The sequence below is a fragment of the Mustela lutreola genome, chromosome 7 (genome assembly GCF_030435805.1).
Source record: "Mustela lutreola isolate mMusLut2 chromosome 7, mMusLut2.pri, whole genome shotgun sequence".
Lineage (NCBI taxonomy): Eukaryota > Metazoa > Chordata > Mammalia > Carnivora > Mustelidae > Mustela > Mustela lutreola.
In genome coordinates this window covers 80,936,625-80,953,011 of record NC_081296.1, presented here as the reverse complement: position 1 = coordinate 80,953,011, position 16,387 = coordinate 80,936,625, and the positions used below count along the sequence as shown (strand labels likewise).

Genomic DNA, 16,387 nt, shown 5'->3' with positions numbered 1-16,387 from the left:
TTCCTCTTACTCCTGAGTGATCAGACCATTGGCAAATTCCCCAGCTCATGAACTTACTGAAATGGATTTGTGGCAGGATATTTCATTCCTGTAAATTTACCAACGGAAGGGTTGATGCTGTCATGTCAGTCAAGTCAGAGCCTTTTACCCCTGACTGAGAACCCAATTCTCATCAGAAGTTTGCTTGGGAAATATGAACTCACTAAATGGAACTGGATTATTTTAGGAGACATTTTCTTCAGATTGAATGCCAATTTGTTATCCATTTCAACTAAGAGATTTCCCACAGGGGCCATGTGTTTCCGTTCCCTTTCTCCTTACAGATTGCTTAAGAATCTTTTGCACTGTTTCACTATCAACCATGTCTTTCAACAAGACTTCATAACTTGTTACAATTTTTCAAGTTTGTGTGTAAAAATCTGGGTCATTCTTAGATGTGCCACTTTGCACAGTGTGCGAGGGCCCCTTAAATTCCACAGTGAGGTACGAGAGTTCATACTGCCTTATGCATTGTGCTTTCAGGCGGTTAGCACTTTCCACTTGCCTCACTTCCACACATCAAAGAAATTAATCCTTTTATCATACATGTTATGAACATTCTGTCTCAGTTTGTTTTAAGTTTTTTTCACAGTAAATTTGGCCAATCTTTTGTGGCTTGGAAGATTAGATATTTGAGTTTTGGGATTCTTGGTTAAAATGTCTTGTAAGAGAGAAAAGGAAAGTTGTTGAGACAGTTTGCTCCTGAAGGGCTGAAGAAAGAACAGCAAACAGGGAGATTCTGTGTGTGTGTATGGTATGTATGTGTGGATGTGTGCATGTATGTATGTATGTATCTAATCTATTTTGATGCTAAGAGACTATGTCTTGCAGAGTTCCAACTACAGAGAGTGTGACTGACTGAGGCCCCAGCTGCTGTACTCTGAAATCTACCTTGGCCTTTCCATTAAGTCCAGGTTCTCCCCACTGCTCCCAGTCGATGACTGAGCCTGGCAGGGACACCGAGGCAGGCTTGTCCTGGGAACTACAGGACTCCTCTAACCACCAACTTTGCTCAACTTTCCTTAGACTGGACTGGACAGCAGTCTAGGACACTTCCCCTTGATGTTCTTTTCCTATCTTTTATTTAGAGTTAGACCCGCATGGCAGTCTGATGGCTCTTCCAGCCTCTTCTGGCTCCTCCTTCACTATTTCCTCTCACCAGTCTTGTTTTGGTGTTTCCTTCTTGGAAGACCCTAGATAGTATATGTATCATGATGTTCTCTTTTCTTTCTTAATTGTGTAGCAGTCACCAGCTCCTCATGGCAATTGAGATCAATAATCTCTTTTACATGCTAAGTCCTTTCTTTCCCTACTGACCTATTGGTAAGAGAAGCCCAAAATGACCAGGCAGTACTCGTTGCTTTAAGTTCAGAGGAAGAGAATGCATTGACTCTCTTGGTAGAGACATGCGCACCTGCTTCCTTTTGTCCAGGAACTAGCACTTTGGGCTAACAGAACCTGAGGTTTGGGGACAGGAAGTATATTCTACCAGTGGGTCACTAGAATTGATGGTAAGAGAAGATATTACTACTTCCAGTCCTTGGGTTCCAGGCCCATGTATACTAGATACTGGTAACAAGTGTTATACATAATACAATATATATAATAATAATAAATAATATAACATATACTATATTAATAATATATAATAATTATATACAATATGTGTAATATTATCAATATCTCTATTATAAAAATATAAATATGTGTACATACATACATAAATATATATAAAATATATGTACATATAAAATGTAAAATATAAATATATATATATAAGATATATACATGAATTATATTGAATCCTAATCCTACAGTGTCTTATCTGTAATCCGATGCCCTGCCTAACTTAGCCTTTGATAGGCCATCCTATTGTCCTATTAGATGGAAGCTTCTAGGTGGTGCTGTACATGGCAGGACTAGTGGATATCTTGGTCATGCACCTATTGCTATCTCTAAATGGGTCTCTTAGTCTGAAGCAATGTGGTACAGAATCTTGTGGTCACAATTCAGCCATTCTGTAAACCTCAGATGGTAGTGCCATCTGCAGGTAGGGAAGGCAAAATAGGTTGAGTCTTTAGGCAGACACTTTAGACCAAGGACCTGTGGGAGGAGACTGCCAAATTACGCTCAGTTAAAAAAAAATACATGGTGAAAATCAAGGGAAGTAAGAATATGTTGTTCTTTCTCCCCTTTGAAATGACCACAAAGACTAGAAAAGCAACCTGACTTTATCAGACCTATAGAAGCTCTGGCTTCCCCACCAGCTGCTAACAGACCAGGAAATAGAGGAAAGTTCATACCCCATGGGGTGAGCTTGGAGCAGTGAGAGACAGGAGCTGGGAAGGAGCTGACAGATAAAGTCGTTGTCCTTTCTGTCTCAGACAGATGGTTCTGAGGCATTGTGATCCTCCCCAGCCTCTTCCAGATGTCATGCGTGACTAAGCAACTGGCAGTGTTCCTTGTGAGGCTACGGACAGCCCTGCAACACGCCCTTTTGAGGTCCCTTGCGCTCCGTCCCCCATGCACTGCCCTTTGTGCTTCACTAACCTTGCCATTCAATAAAGTGTGAGCATATAAGCTTCACCTTGACTTCTGATTTCTAAGGCTCCCACCAAGACATAGTGTGATGGCGTTTGGATTGGATGGGGTTTGGATTTTCAACATAATGACAGAGTGCAATTACAGCCTCAAGTTCTGTCCTGTGAGTTTCAGACCTCCCAAAGGGACAGGTATTAGAAGGTCAATGCTTCTGCACCCTCAAAGACCAGGCTCACACTGGGAGCTCAGCCTAGCCAGGCCCAGACTAGCCCAGGCCTCTGGGATTTGCCTTCCTACAGCAGAGGTGAGGGCCACCAAGATCTTTTCTTTTGGTTATACCCAGGGAGGAAACACCAGATCAGCACCACAATGGGCCTTACCACGTGACAAGGCTGGCAGGCCCTGAGTCCTTGCATCCCTATGTTGTCCTTATTATCCTTTGGCTCCAACTTACCCAAGGGCTTATTGGCTCAGGTGTTGTGCTAATAAATAAATAAATAAATAACAATTTAAAAAGGAATTAGAGGTCCATGATAATGGGCAAGAGTTCCTGTGTGATACATACTTTCACACCTGTTCTCTAAGGAAGGCATCCCCATATGGCCTAGATGCTAGCAGTGGACTTCCGTCCCTTTCATTCAGTATCATACACTGCAGTAATCTCAGACAACAGCCACACCGCATGTTAGTCAATCAACTCATCTTAAGCAAAGGGCCTCAGTCAGGCTGGGCTCCAGCAAAACAAAGAAGGCGAGGAGAGGAGGGACGGTAAGAACTGGCCCTATTTGTTCTGTTCCATCAGAAGTGACTGTCATTGGGGTGCGTGGGTGCCTAAATCCATTAAGCGTCTGCCTTTGGATCATGATACAGATCATGATCCCAGGATCCTGGGGTCAAGCCCAGCATAGGGCTCCCTGCTCAGGGGAGCCTGCTTCTCCCTCACCCTCTGCCGCCTCCCCTCCTTGGGTGCTCTCTCACTCACTCTCTGTCAAATAAATAAATAAAATAAAATCTTTTTAAAAAGAAGAAGAAGTGACTGTCATTGTACAGGAGGGATCTCTGGTCCCAGAGCTAGAGGAATTATCCAGAAGCCGCCTGGCCTACTATACTAATCAATCTGCCAGGAGTGAGAGTTGCCACCCTGGGAGCGCCCTCATGAAAGGTGAGGGGGCACTGCAGCATCATTCATTGGTCAGGGCTCTCAGGGGAGGAGAAGCACTTCTGTATCCCAAGGAGAAAAGACTTAGAGGCTTGCACGGTGATTGGAAGGGTTGGGGAAGTGATACGCAGGCTATGGTTGGTCCATGAAATCAGGAAGGGAGAGGCAGCCTAGGAAAGTGGAAATCTGCTGACAGTAATCCCAGCTGTCTGCAACACCAAAGCAGGTGATTCTCAGGAGATAGCTGCAGGCTACCGCAAATCATATGTCTACCATATGTCCAAGCATCTGTTCACAACGGCCAAGAGAGACACTGACTTCTCTTCTGTCTTCCAAACGTCCTGTGTGTACCTTTAATCAGCAGACTCTGACCCAGAGGCATACAGGAATGTGAGAGCGGGAAACGGAGCCCCAGACTTGCCTGCCATACAGGGGACAACAGGGAAAAGGACACATAGCCTGATACTAGCAAATAAAGCCAAATACCCAGATGGAGGCTGGAAGGCACTCAGGACGTCATCAAAGCCCATGACTCCTCGTATGTTAGTAAAGCAGCTCATGCACACTACGGGCAGAATCCCGAGGGCAAATTAAGCCCAGGCAGGTATGGTGGCGTCATAATGCCAGCTTCTGTCTCCCTCTCACACGTCAAGCTGCCTGGAAGTCTCATATATGGATCTGTCACCCACACAATTCCCATGTGGCACACACCATCTTTCCCACCACCTTAAGCATGACTAGACTCTTCAAAGGCTGGGCCCAAGAGAGCAAGGTCTAGAAAGAGAAGGGAGTTTGCTTCTCCTCTACCTAAGCCCTCCCCGAGGCACCCCTTTGCAGGGTCCCAAGCCACCCTTATAACTGACATAAATGCCCAAGGCCATGTGCTTTCAGTGATGCCAGAAGGGTATGGCTTGAGACTACGGCCCCACAGGACAGCCACGTCCTCGTGCAAACAAATAACCAGTTACCATATAAGACAGAAGCATACAGAGGAGCAGGGAGTTTATTTTGTTACACTTTCCGAGGTTTCAGGGGGGAGATGGCAGATAATGAGCACAAGAGAGAGAGGAGATTGAGAGGAAGAAAGTAAATTTGGGGGGCCACACTGAGTTTAACCCACCTGCCAAGGAGCCGGGCAGCTAGAGGCAGCAACAGTGCTCTGGAGTGTGGCTTCTGGGTGTCCTTCTTGCTGAGAATACACAGCAAAACTGCCACTTGGCAGGCTCCTGAGCCTTCCAGATTCACTCCTGTTTCTCTAGGCATTTCACTCCCGGACGGAGCCCCTACAGATCTGTCTCCTCCTCGCCACCCCTTCCCTCATTTCCCCTGTCTCATCAACTGGAGCCGTTCACGGATGTGCTGAGCATGTACTAGGCCTAGGGTACTGAGTGTGATAACTTGGTCACCAAAGAGCAGTCACCTGCTAAATATTTGTTGCATTCAATTGAGCTGAAGGGAAAGGCTGAAGCTGTTTAAATTATTATACCTTATGCCGTTTCCAAATCAGATTTGAGAAGAAGCCAGTCAGGGCCAGACTGAGCCAAAAGCAGGAAGAGAACAGTGATGCCTGGGGTCCTGAGCCTGGCCCCTCAATTTTTCCTTTGTGCTGCCACATCCAAATCTACCAGATACACAATTCTAATCCACCAGCTAATTGCTGGGATGTGGAGAGGAGCCTGGTCCAGCTATCCCTGTGGTGCTGATCTGGTGTTTCCTCCCTGGGTATAACCAAAAGAAAAGATCTTGGTGGCCCTCACCTCTGCTGTAGGAAGGCAAATCCCAGAGGCCTGGGCTAGTCTGGGCCTGGCTAGGCTGAGCTCCCAGTGTGAGCCTGGTCTTTGTCACGTGGTAAGGCCCATTGTAGCTGACACTGCCTGTGCTCCCTCTGTTTCCCCTTAGCTCCTGGCATTCCCCCAGACAGCAGCCTAAGGCAAGCACCTGTGACCAGGACTGAGGGTTTTTGGCTGGCCCGAGGATGTTTAGCTTGGGAGCATGGAAGGCCAGAAATGCTAGGGGAGTCTTCAAACAAGCGTGAAAGGGACCGGGTGAATAAATAGCCCCATCTTCTTCACCCTTCTCTGAGGACAACTCTGGGCCATGTTCCACCTCTGAGGCATATTCCATGAGAGGTTCTCAGCGGGAACTGAGCCCGAGTAGCTAGAGTTGACAGATGAAGCAAGCAAACATATAGGGCACTCAGTTAAATGTTAATTTCAGATACATGATAAATATCTTTTTTGTATAGTTATGTCCCTTGTGATATTTGGGACATATACATACTAAAAACTTATTCATTATTTATCTGAAATTCAAATTTAACTGAGAGTTCTATATTTGATCTGGCAAACCTACCAGAAGCCCAAAGCAGTTACTTGTTCATTGAGGCACCCTGTCTTCCTTCCTTTCTGTGACTCTTGTCATCCTCACTTGTTGGTGCTTCCAGAAGTCACCTCTGAAATGAACTGCTTGCCCTCATTCCTACTTTTAAGAGTGTGATCCTATTTTTCCTGCCCAACCAAGGCTGTGGCTCTGGGAAGTCTCGAAATGAAAGCCTCAGGGATGCAGATTAACTTTTTGGCAACTACTAGAATGGTTGTTTAAGATATAAAAAAAATGTGATTACAGGAGAATAAAGTTACATTTTGTGCAGACCTGAATTTGTTGCCTGAGCTTTGTATATGTTGTCTGTATGTTGTTTTTGAATCTTCGTAAAAACACTATGGCTCCCTCTGACCCTGCAATTGCACTACTGGGTATTTACCCCAAAGATACAGATGTAGTGAAAAGAAGGGCCATCTGTACCCCAATGTTTTTAGCAGCAATGGCCACGGTTGCCAAACTGTGGAAAGAACCAAGGTGCCCTTCAACAGACGAATGGATAAGGAAGATGTGGTCCATATACACTATGGAGTATTATGCCTCCATCAGAAAGGATGAACCCCCAACTTTTGTAGCAACATGGATGGGACTGGAGGAGATTATGCTGAGTGAAATAAGTCAAGCAGAGAGAGTTAATTATCATATGGTTTCACTTATTTGTGGAGCATAACAAATAGCATGGTGGACATGGGGAGTTAGGAGAAGAGGGTTGGGGGAAATTGGAAGGGGAGGTGAACCATGAGAGACTATGGACTCTGAAAAACAATCTGAGGGGTTTTAAGTGGTGGGGGGGTGGGAGGTTGGGGGAACTAGGTGCTGGGTATTAGAGAGGGCATGGATTGCATGGAGCACTGGGTGTGGTACAAAAACAATCAATACTGTTATGCTGAAAATAAATAAAAAATAAATTAAAAAAAATAAATTTAAAAAACCCACTATGGCACAGGAATTATTATTTGGACACTCAACCATGAGCATTTAAAGATGCCAAGTGATTTGCCCAAGGTCATAATTAGCAAGTGTAAAGTCAGGATTTGAACCCAGGCCATCTGCATCTAGAGCTTGTGGCCTCATCCATTCAATACATGGGTAGCCAGTGAGGAAAGACTGGAAGGCAGGAGGAGCCCAGATTAAAGATGGTTTTAGTTCTACTACCAAAAGCAGGGGCAACAGGAATCCAGGAGATGTTTCTCTGGTTGGATCTATGGGGTTTGGTGACTGGTTGTGAGAACAACTAACTCTCAGCCATGTTTCTCACCCTATCCTCTCGCCTTCTGCCAGCACCCCACCCTCCATTGGCACTGACCTTTTTTCTGCTTCTTGTAATTTAAAGGCTTCTACACCCCAAGACTACATATTCTGTTCCCCTGTCTAGAAGTCTTTTTGTGGCTCTGGGTGGCTCAATTGGTTAAGTGTCTGCATTCGGCTCAGGTCATAATCCCAGGGTGCTGGTACCAAGCCCTGCACTGGGGTCCCTGTTAGGTGGGGAGACTTTTCCTCCCTCTCCCTATGCCCCTGACTCATGCTTGCTCTCTCTCAAAAAAAATATACACATAAAAATTAAAAGAAATAGAAGCCTCTTTGCATCCTCTTCCTTGCCTGCCTTACACTCATCTCTCAAGCCTCAGCTCATTATTTTGTTGTTGTCGTAGCAAGATACACAAAACATACAATTTACCATTGTAATCATTAAAAAAACTTTTAAAATATCAGTATAGTTGACACAGTGTTACATGAGTTTCAGGTGTACAGCATAATGATTCGACAAGTCCATACCTTATGTTATGCTCACCACAAGTGTAGCTCCCATCTGTCACCATACAATGCACCTACAATATCTCTGACTGTATTCCCTATGCTGTGCCTTTTATATCCATGGCTTATTCATTCTATGATTGGAAGCCGGTATCTGCCACTCCTTCTCCCATTTTGCCCATCACCCCACTTCACTATGGCAACCAACAGTTTTTTCTTTGTATTCATAGGGCTGAATCCACTTTTTGTTTCTTTATTCATTTGTTTTGTTTTTTAGATTCCACATATGAGTGAACTTATATGGTATATTTCTTTTCCAGTCTAACTTATTTCAGTTAGCACAGTATCCTCTAGGTCCAACCATGTCCTTGCAAATGGCAAGATCTCATCTTTTTTAATGTCTGCTACCATTGTATGATTCTTTTTTTTCTTTCAAGATTTATTTATTTAAGTAATCTTTACACTCAGCGTGGAACCCATGATCCCAAGATCAAGAGTTGCTTGCTCTACCAACTCAGCCAGACAGGCAACCCCCACCCACCTGTATGATTCTTCAGTGACATGAAGTGTGCAACATCACACTTGTTGTTGCATGTGATGTTGTGATGTTGTGCAACATCACCACGTCTATCTCCAGAATTTTGTCATCTTCCCAAACTGAAACTTCCCAAAATTGAAAGACTTTTCTATACATTTCAAATCAAAATATGGCCAGCTTTTGCAGTGGCTCACCTTGGGTGACCATGGGAGAACAGCAGTGGCATGGCACAGACTGTCGTCAGGAGTAACTCTTTTCTAATAACCAATGGAAAAAAGACAAAAAATGGTGTTGGGAAAGTTGGACAGCCACATGCAGAAGAATGAAACTGAAACTGGACCTTTTCCTTACAGCAGACACTGGACCTTTTCCTTACAGCAGACACAAAAATAGACTCCAAATGGTTGAAAGACCTCAGTGTGAGACAGGAATCCATCAAAATCCTGGAGGAGAGCACAGGCAGCAGCCTCTGTGACCTCTGCCACAACTTCTAGCCAGACACATCTCCAAAGACAAGGGAAACAAAAAAATGAACTAGTGGGACTTTATCAAGATAAAAAGCTTTCGCACAGCAAAGGAAGATATTTGGGAAAAGATATTTGCAAATGTCTTATCAGATAAAGGGCTAGTATCCAAAATCTATAAAGAACTTATCAGACTCAACCCACAAAGAACAAACAATCCAATCAAGAAATGGGCAGAAGACATGAACAGACATTTCTCCAAAGAAGACATACAAATGGATGTGGAAAAAAAAATGCTCAACATCACTTGGCTTCAGGGAAATACAAATCAAAGCCACAATGAGATACCACCTCACACCAGTCAGAATGGCTAAAGTTAACCACTTAGGAAATGACAGATGTTGGCAAGGATGTGGAGAAAGAGGAACCCTCTTATAGTGTTGATGGGAAGGCAAGCAGGTGCAGCCTGTCTGGAAAACAGTATGGGGGCTCCTCAAAAAGTTGAAAATAGAGCTACTATGACCCAGCAATTGCACTACTAGGTATTTACCCTAAAGGTACAAGTGTAGTGATCCGAAGGGGCATCTGCACCCCAATGTTTATAGCAGCAATGTCACAGTAGTCAAGCTATAGAAAAAGCCCAGATGTCCATTGACAGACAAATGAATAAAGAAGTGGTATATATATATATATATATATATATATATATATATATATATATATATATATATATATATATATACAATGGAACACTACTCAGCTGTCAAAAAACTGAAATCTTGCCATTTGCAAGGACATGGATGAAACTAGAAGGTGTTATGCTAAGTGATAGAAGTCAATCAGAGAAAGATAATTATCATTGATCTCATTCATATATGGAATTTAAGAAATAAAACAGAGGATCATAGGGGAATGAAGGGAAAAATAAAACAAGACAAAACCAGAGAGGGAGACAAACCATAAAAGAGTCTACTGTGCAATGGGCATTAAGGAGGGCACACGATCGAATGAGCACTGGGTATTATATGCAATTGGTGAAACACTGAACTCTACCTCTGAAGCTAATAATAGACTATATGTTAATTAATTGAATTCAAATACATTTTTTTAAAAAAGGAGTAACTCCTTTTCTTAGTAAAAAAGAGTCATCGCCAGCATCACCTCCCTTCGGGGTTTCCCTCCCTCTCTCACTTCCTTCACATTTCCTTCCTTCTCAAAACTATATTCTCCAAATGACAGTCCCAATCATCGTTGTTTCCCACCCTTTTGAGTCAGCTGTGTAAGCAAGAGTCACACATCTCTTGGTGAAGAGAATCTTTTCTGGCTCTAGCACGTCCGCAACCCTTCCCCTGGGGAACTATCCGGAATGGACCTGTGGTCCCATAGGACTCGTTCTGCTCCTGCAATCCTTTCCAGCCCCCACCTGTTCCAGGCAGAGACAGTGAGGGTGTGTATGCAAGCCTGATTGTTCCCTGTTCTCTCAGGGGGCATCCCTCTGTTCATTGTATTATATCCATATTACAAAACCAGCTTCAATCCCTGTGCAAACACCTTTTTAATTTTTTTTCATTGTTCCTTTCGGGATATTTATCTTCTCCCCCTGAATTTCCAAAGATTCTTTCACATAGCTGATGCTAAATAGATGTTGAATGAAAGAATGACTAAATGGCATCATCCAAAAAAAAAAAAAAAAGGCATCATCCATTAAAATTCCAGTTACTTAACATTTCTAGGCCTACACAGTGAACTATCTGTTGGCTAGTCATTTGTTTAATGTGTAAGTATCTACACGTTACTTACATGTGTAAGTATCAGAAGGGATGAAGGTAAATTGATTCAAATCTCTTTTAAATGTTTTCACTAAAACCGTGTTTTTTCATCTTTTTCCTCCTCCTTCCTCCTTTACCTTACCCACAGAAAGAAGTACATTTTTGACTGCAACCCCCCAATCCCCATTCTCCCCACCCCCCAACTGCCACCGACAAAACAGACATTTCATGAAACAGTTTTCATCCTTACTACAGTTACAGTGTACTTGGATATTTTCTATTCTATTTCATTTCTTAGAAAATGAATGTGAATGGAGGCCCACTACATTAGTTTTATGACCCACTACTGATTGAGACCTACAATTTGAAAAACACTACTCTAAACCTACTTCAAAAATGATAGCAGGGGCGCCTGGGTGGCTCAGTGGGTTAAAGCCTCTACCTTCGGCTCAGGTCATGATCCCAGGGTCCTGGGATTGAACCCCGCATCGGGCTCCCTGCTCTGTAGGGAGGCTGCTTCCCCACCTCTCTCTCTGCCTGCATCTCTGCCTACTTGTGATCTCTGTCAAATAAATAAATAAAATCTTTAAAAAAAAGATAGCAGAAGGCGCAACTTGGTGGCATAGTGGTCTGGGTCTCCAACTCTTGGTTTTGGCTCAGGTTGTGATCTTGGGATCTTGGGGTTGTGGGGTCAAGCCCCGTGGGGAGCCTCCTGGAGCCCTGCCTTGGGCTCTGTGCTCAGCAGGGAGTCTGCTTGGGGTTTCTCTCTCCCTCTCCCTCTGCCCCTCACCTGCCCCCACGCCCCTTCCACGCATGTATTCTCTTTCTCTCAAATAAATAAATAAATCTTAAAAAAAAATTAAAAAATGATAGTGGAAGACTGCTTAATGTATTTTATAAATGTCATAGCTAGGAATATGTAAAATTTTTTAAATATTAAATTCCAAAAAAGTGGTCTGATGTCGGGGTGGGTGAAGGAAAGGAGATCAGACCCATAACCCTTAGGTTATAGGGTTCAAATTTGGGAAGGAGAATAAGAATAGAAGTAGAAGATAGATGGCACAGGCAGGAAATAGATAAAAAATACTAAAAACTTCATTTGACAAATTCTGCTGATAATAGTTGGGTACATTCCTGAGTCAGGGGACCTAAAAATGTTCAATTCCCAGATGGTATCACCAGCACACTGTGAAACAATATGTTCTTTTAAATTTAATTCGATTTCATTTATTTTTAATAGCAAAGTAATATATAAATACATTCTTGTCATAAAAATTAAAATGATACCGAAAAAAGTTCCTCTTGATACTATTTCTCTTCTCTAATCCCCTTGACTTTTCAAGAACAAATTTCAGGGGTGCCTTGGTGGCTCAGTTGGTTAAGCATCTGCCTTCAGCTTAGGTCAGGATCTCACAGTCCTGGGATCAAACCCCACATCCGGCTTCCTGGTCAGCTGGGAGCCTGTTCTTCTCCCCCTCTGACCTTCCTTTTGCCCCTCCCTCTCGCGTACTCTCTCTCTTTCAAATAAATAGATAAAGTCTAAAAAAATTTTAAGAAAAGGACAAATTTCAACTTGAAGGTACTTCCAAACCTTTTAAAGTATGTGTGTTTTGTGCTGAAAATGTAAATGCACATGGATATATAGGAACATATTAAAAATTTGACTGGTATTAAAATGAACATTTTGTCCTATAACTTGTTTTTTACATAATATGTCATAGAGTTGTTTCTACATTAATGCATATAGGCATACCTCATTCTTTTTAATGTAATTATTTATAGATTTGGGTTTAGGAATACCATTTTATAAATTTGTTTTTGCTCATTCCCTCTCCCCATTTTTGCTGTGATGTTGTGATACAAGAAATACAAAGTTGGTCATCTTCCCCAGTTCTTGCCTCAGAGCTCCTTGACTCTTGGAATCTCTATAGTGGTTAAGTGTCTTTTTGTATGCTAATGAGGTGACTCTTGGATGCTGGGAGCTGGTTGCCAGAACAGCAAGCTTGTGATTAGAGGGTTGGAACTTTCAGTTAATGACCAAAGATTTTTTTTTTATGATTTTATTTATTTATTTGAAAGAGTGAGAGAAAGCATAAGCAGGGGGAGCAGCAAGCAGAGGGAGAAGCAGGCTCCCCACCGAGCAGGTTACTTGATGTGGGGCTCAATCCCAGGATCCTGATATCCTGACCTGAGCCAAAGGCAGATGCTTAACCGACTGAGCCACTCAGGCGCCCCAGTGGCCAAAGAGCTAATCAATCATGCCTACATAATGGAACTTCCATAAAAACCCTAACTGAAAGTGTTCAGAGATGTTTCTGGTTGGTGAACCCATGGAGGTGCTGGGAGGGTGGCATGGAAGCTCCATGTTTCTTCCCATGTACCTTGCCCACCCATCTCTTCTATTTGACTGTTCCTGACTGTTTCTGTTCCTGAGTTGTCTTCCTTATAATCAACCAGTGATTGTAAAGTTTTCCCTTTGTTCTATGAACTATTTTTTTTTTATAGCAAATTACTGAAACTGAGGAGAGAGTCATGGGAATTCCTGATTTATAGCCAGTCAGTCAGAAGTATGGGAGGCCTAGCCTAGACTTGTGATCGATATCAGAGTGAAGGCAGTTTGTGTGACTGAGCCTTTAATCTGTAGGTTCTGCACTTGGGGTAGTTAATGTCTGAATTGAATTGGAGTTGAAAACCCATACATTCTATGTCAAAGTGTTCTGCATTTAGAATAAATTCATTTCTTACATTTGTCTTCTTTTGAGTTATTTGAATGTCTTTTAAATATTCCATTTCAATTTATCTATTGTGACTTTGATTATATCTCCTTGTATCAGTGTTTTTTAGTGGTTCCTCTAGTGAGTACAAAATACATAACTATTTTTGTCTCTACTAGAATCATTATTTTACCACATTAATTGGAATGTAGAAAACTAACTGCCTTGTAGGACCTCTTGCCCTCCCTACTTTATGCTACAGTTGTCTTGTGTATTACTTACGTACATATATGAAAATCCCATCAAACAATGTTATGATTGATGCTTTCAACCATCACACATATATTGCAGAATTTAAAATAAGAGTTTGATATATTTATTCAGTCTCTATCTTTCCTGTTGTTCTTCATTCCTGATGTTCCAGGTTTCCTTCTTATATAATTTATCTTCTGTCTGAAGAACTTCCTTTGCAGTTCTTTTAGAGCAGATCTGCTGGCTGTAAATTCCCTGTTTTCTTTCCTCTGAGAATGTCTTATTTCACCTTCATTCTTGAAGGGTGTTTTCACTGAAAATAGAATTCTGGGTTGATGGTTATGTTCCTTCAGCACTTTAAAAATGCTCCATGGTTTCTGATGAGAAATCTGCAGTTATTTGAATTTTTGTTCCCTCTAGGTAATTTATTGTTTTCTTCAGGCTGCTTTCAGATTTCTTTTCCTTTGTCTAGTCTATAGCAGTTGGATTATGATGTACCTGAGTGTAGAGTTCCTTGTTTGTTGTTTGCTGGATTTCCTATATGACGGTTCCCTCAACTTCTTGAATCTATACACTTATGTCTTTGGTCAAATCTGGGAAATTTTTAGGTGTTATTTCTTTAAACATTTTTTTCCAGCATTGCTCTCTTTCTTTTCTCCTACTGGGACTATCTTCAATTTCCCTGATTCTTTCCTCTCTTATCACCATTCTGCTATTGATTCCATAGAATGGACATTTTAATTTCAGTTTTGATTTCTTAGTTCTAAAATTTCCGTTTGGCTAATTTGCTTATTTGAACTGCTGTATAGTGTTCATTATATGAATACACCATGATTTATTTATGCATTTGCTTATCAATGGATAAAGGTTTCCAACTTTTCTTTATTATAAACAATATCATAATGAACATATTTCTTCTTGCATATGTATGAAGAATTCTTCAGAGTGTATATCTCTAAATGGAACTGATGGGCCATGAGGCATACTACACCCAGTTATGCACCCCCTTCCTGGATTTATTCATTCTCACTGTCTCCACACCTAGGCCTATGCTCAATGAAGCACCGTCCTCACTTTATCCCACACCAGGTTGGGTGAATGAATACCCATCAACTACATGAAGGGTATCTGCTAGTGCATGAGGGCTGCAGCTGGACATTGACTCTCAAGCAGCAGGTGGGTAGCAAATTTGGGCAGCTGTACCACACGTCCTACATCCTGTTTGATGAGCAGCTGCAACTTGACCTGCACCAGGATCCACAGTTCTGCTTATGTTCTAGTCTATGGCCAGAAGATTCTCTAGGTTGAACTCTTGCTCCGATTTCTCATTTCTGTCTTCTGATGCTCTGCTTATGCCAAGAGATCTTTCAGGTTCTGACTAAACATGGCCCTGGCTTTGTTCACCACTTGTGGACCCAGATGGAGGGTTGTATTATTGTACTACTGCCCAGAGGAGCCAAGTGGGTAAGCAGGGGTGTGGGGAGATTATGTCCTGTGGGTCAATCTTTAACCAATGAGAGAAAGGAAAATATAAAATGTAAGCCATATGTAATTTAAAATTTTCTAGTGGTCATATTAAAAAAATTAAAAAGAAACAGATGATAATAATTTATAGAATTAGTTATAAGAATACAAAATAAAATAAAACAACATATGTTGTTAAATTTAATTTATCCAAAACATTATTTCAACATTAAATCAATATAAACATTTTAATGGGATATTTTGCATTCGTTTTTTATCTTAATTTTTAAAAATCCAGTATATATTGTATACTTACAGTACATCTCAATTCAGATGCCAAATCTCATCAGAAATACTTGGCATGTGTTTAGATTTAATAAAATCTATAGTTGAAAAATTGGGTTCACATACCCAAGATGTTCCAAACATACCTAAAAGTTTTTCAATAACAACTGTCAATTTTAAATTAAAATTAAAATTAAAAGTTTGGTTTCTCAGTCTTTTGGCCACAATTCAAGTTCTCAGTAGTCTCCTATGGTTAGTGGCTAATATATTGAACAGTAAAGTTTTAGACAAAGACTTAATTTCTGCCTGTTTGGGAGTTTAGTACTTTTATATGAGAGTAAATGTTCTTTGTATTGGGAGGCAAATCTTTACCAATAGAAGTATGCCATACAATAACAATTTGAAACCTTGTATTAGTTTTCTAGAGCTACCATAATAAAATACCATGGACTGGGTGTCTATACAAAGGAAATTTATTTCCTCACAGTTCTGGAGGCTTAGAAGTCCAAGATCTAGGGCCAGAAGGTTTGGTTTCATTCAGAAGTCTCTCTCCTTAGTTTGGAGATGGCTACCTTCTCCCTGTGTCTTTGCGTTGTCATTCTTCTGTGTGTCTGTGTCCTAATCTCTCCTTATAAAGACACAGGTCACATGAGCTTATGACTCACCCCAAAGACCTCATTTAACCTTAATTACCTCTTTAGAGACCCTATATCCAAAGATAGTCACATTCTAAGGTACTGGGGTTAGGACTTCAAAATATGAATTTGAAAGGGAACTGCATTTCTGCTTATAAAAAATAAACATCTGAATGTTCTTTTCTTCTCTTCTCTCTTTGATTATGTCCATTCTGGCTATGAGATAAGATGTTGCCAGTTTCCCCCATGTTATTAGTTATCATTGTTGTATAACAAATTACTCCTAAGTTTAGTGGCTTGAAACAACAAATATTTATTAGCTCACAGTTTCTGTGGGTCAATTTGTCTGGGTAGTCTGGCTGGCAGTCTCTTGTGTTGTCGCAGTCAAGATGT

At 41.5% G+C, this 16,387-nt stretch overlaps 1 long non-coding RNA gene across 1 annotated transcript in view; it reads left to right on the top strand.

Annotated features, from left to right (window-relative positions):
* LOC131836379 (uncharacterized) overlaps positions 1-16,387 on the top strand; it is a 186,271-nt gene that overhangs the window by 51,400 nt on the left and 118,484 nt on the right. The window lies entirely within an intron of this gene.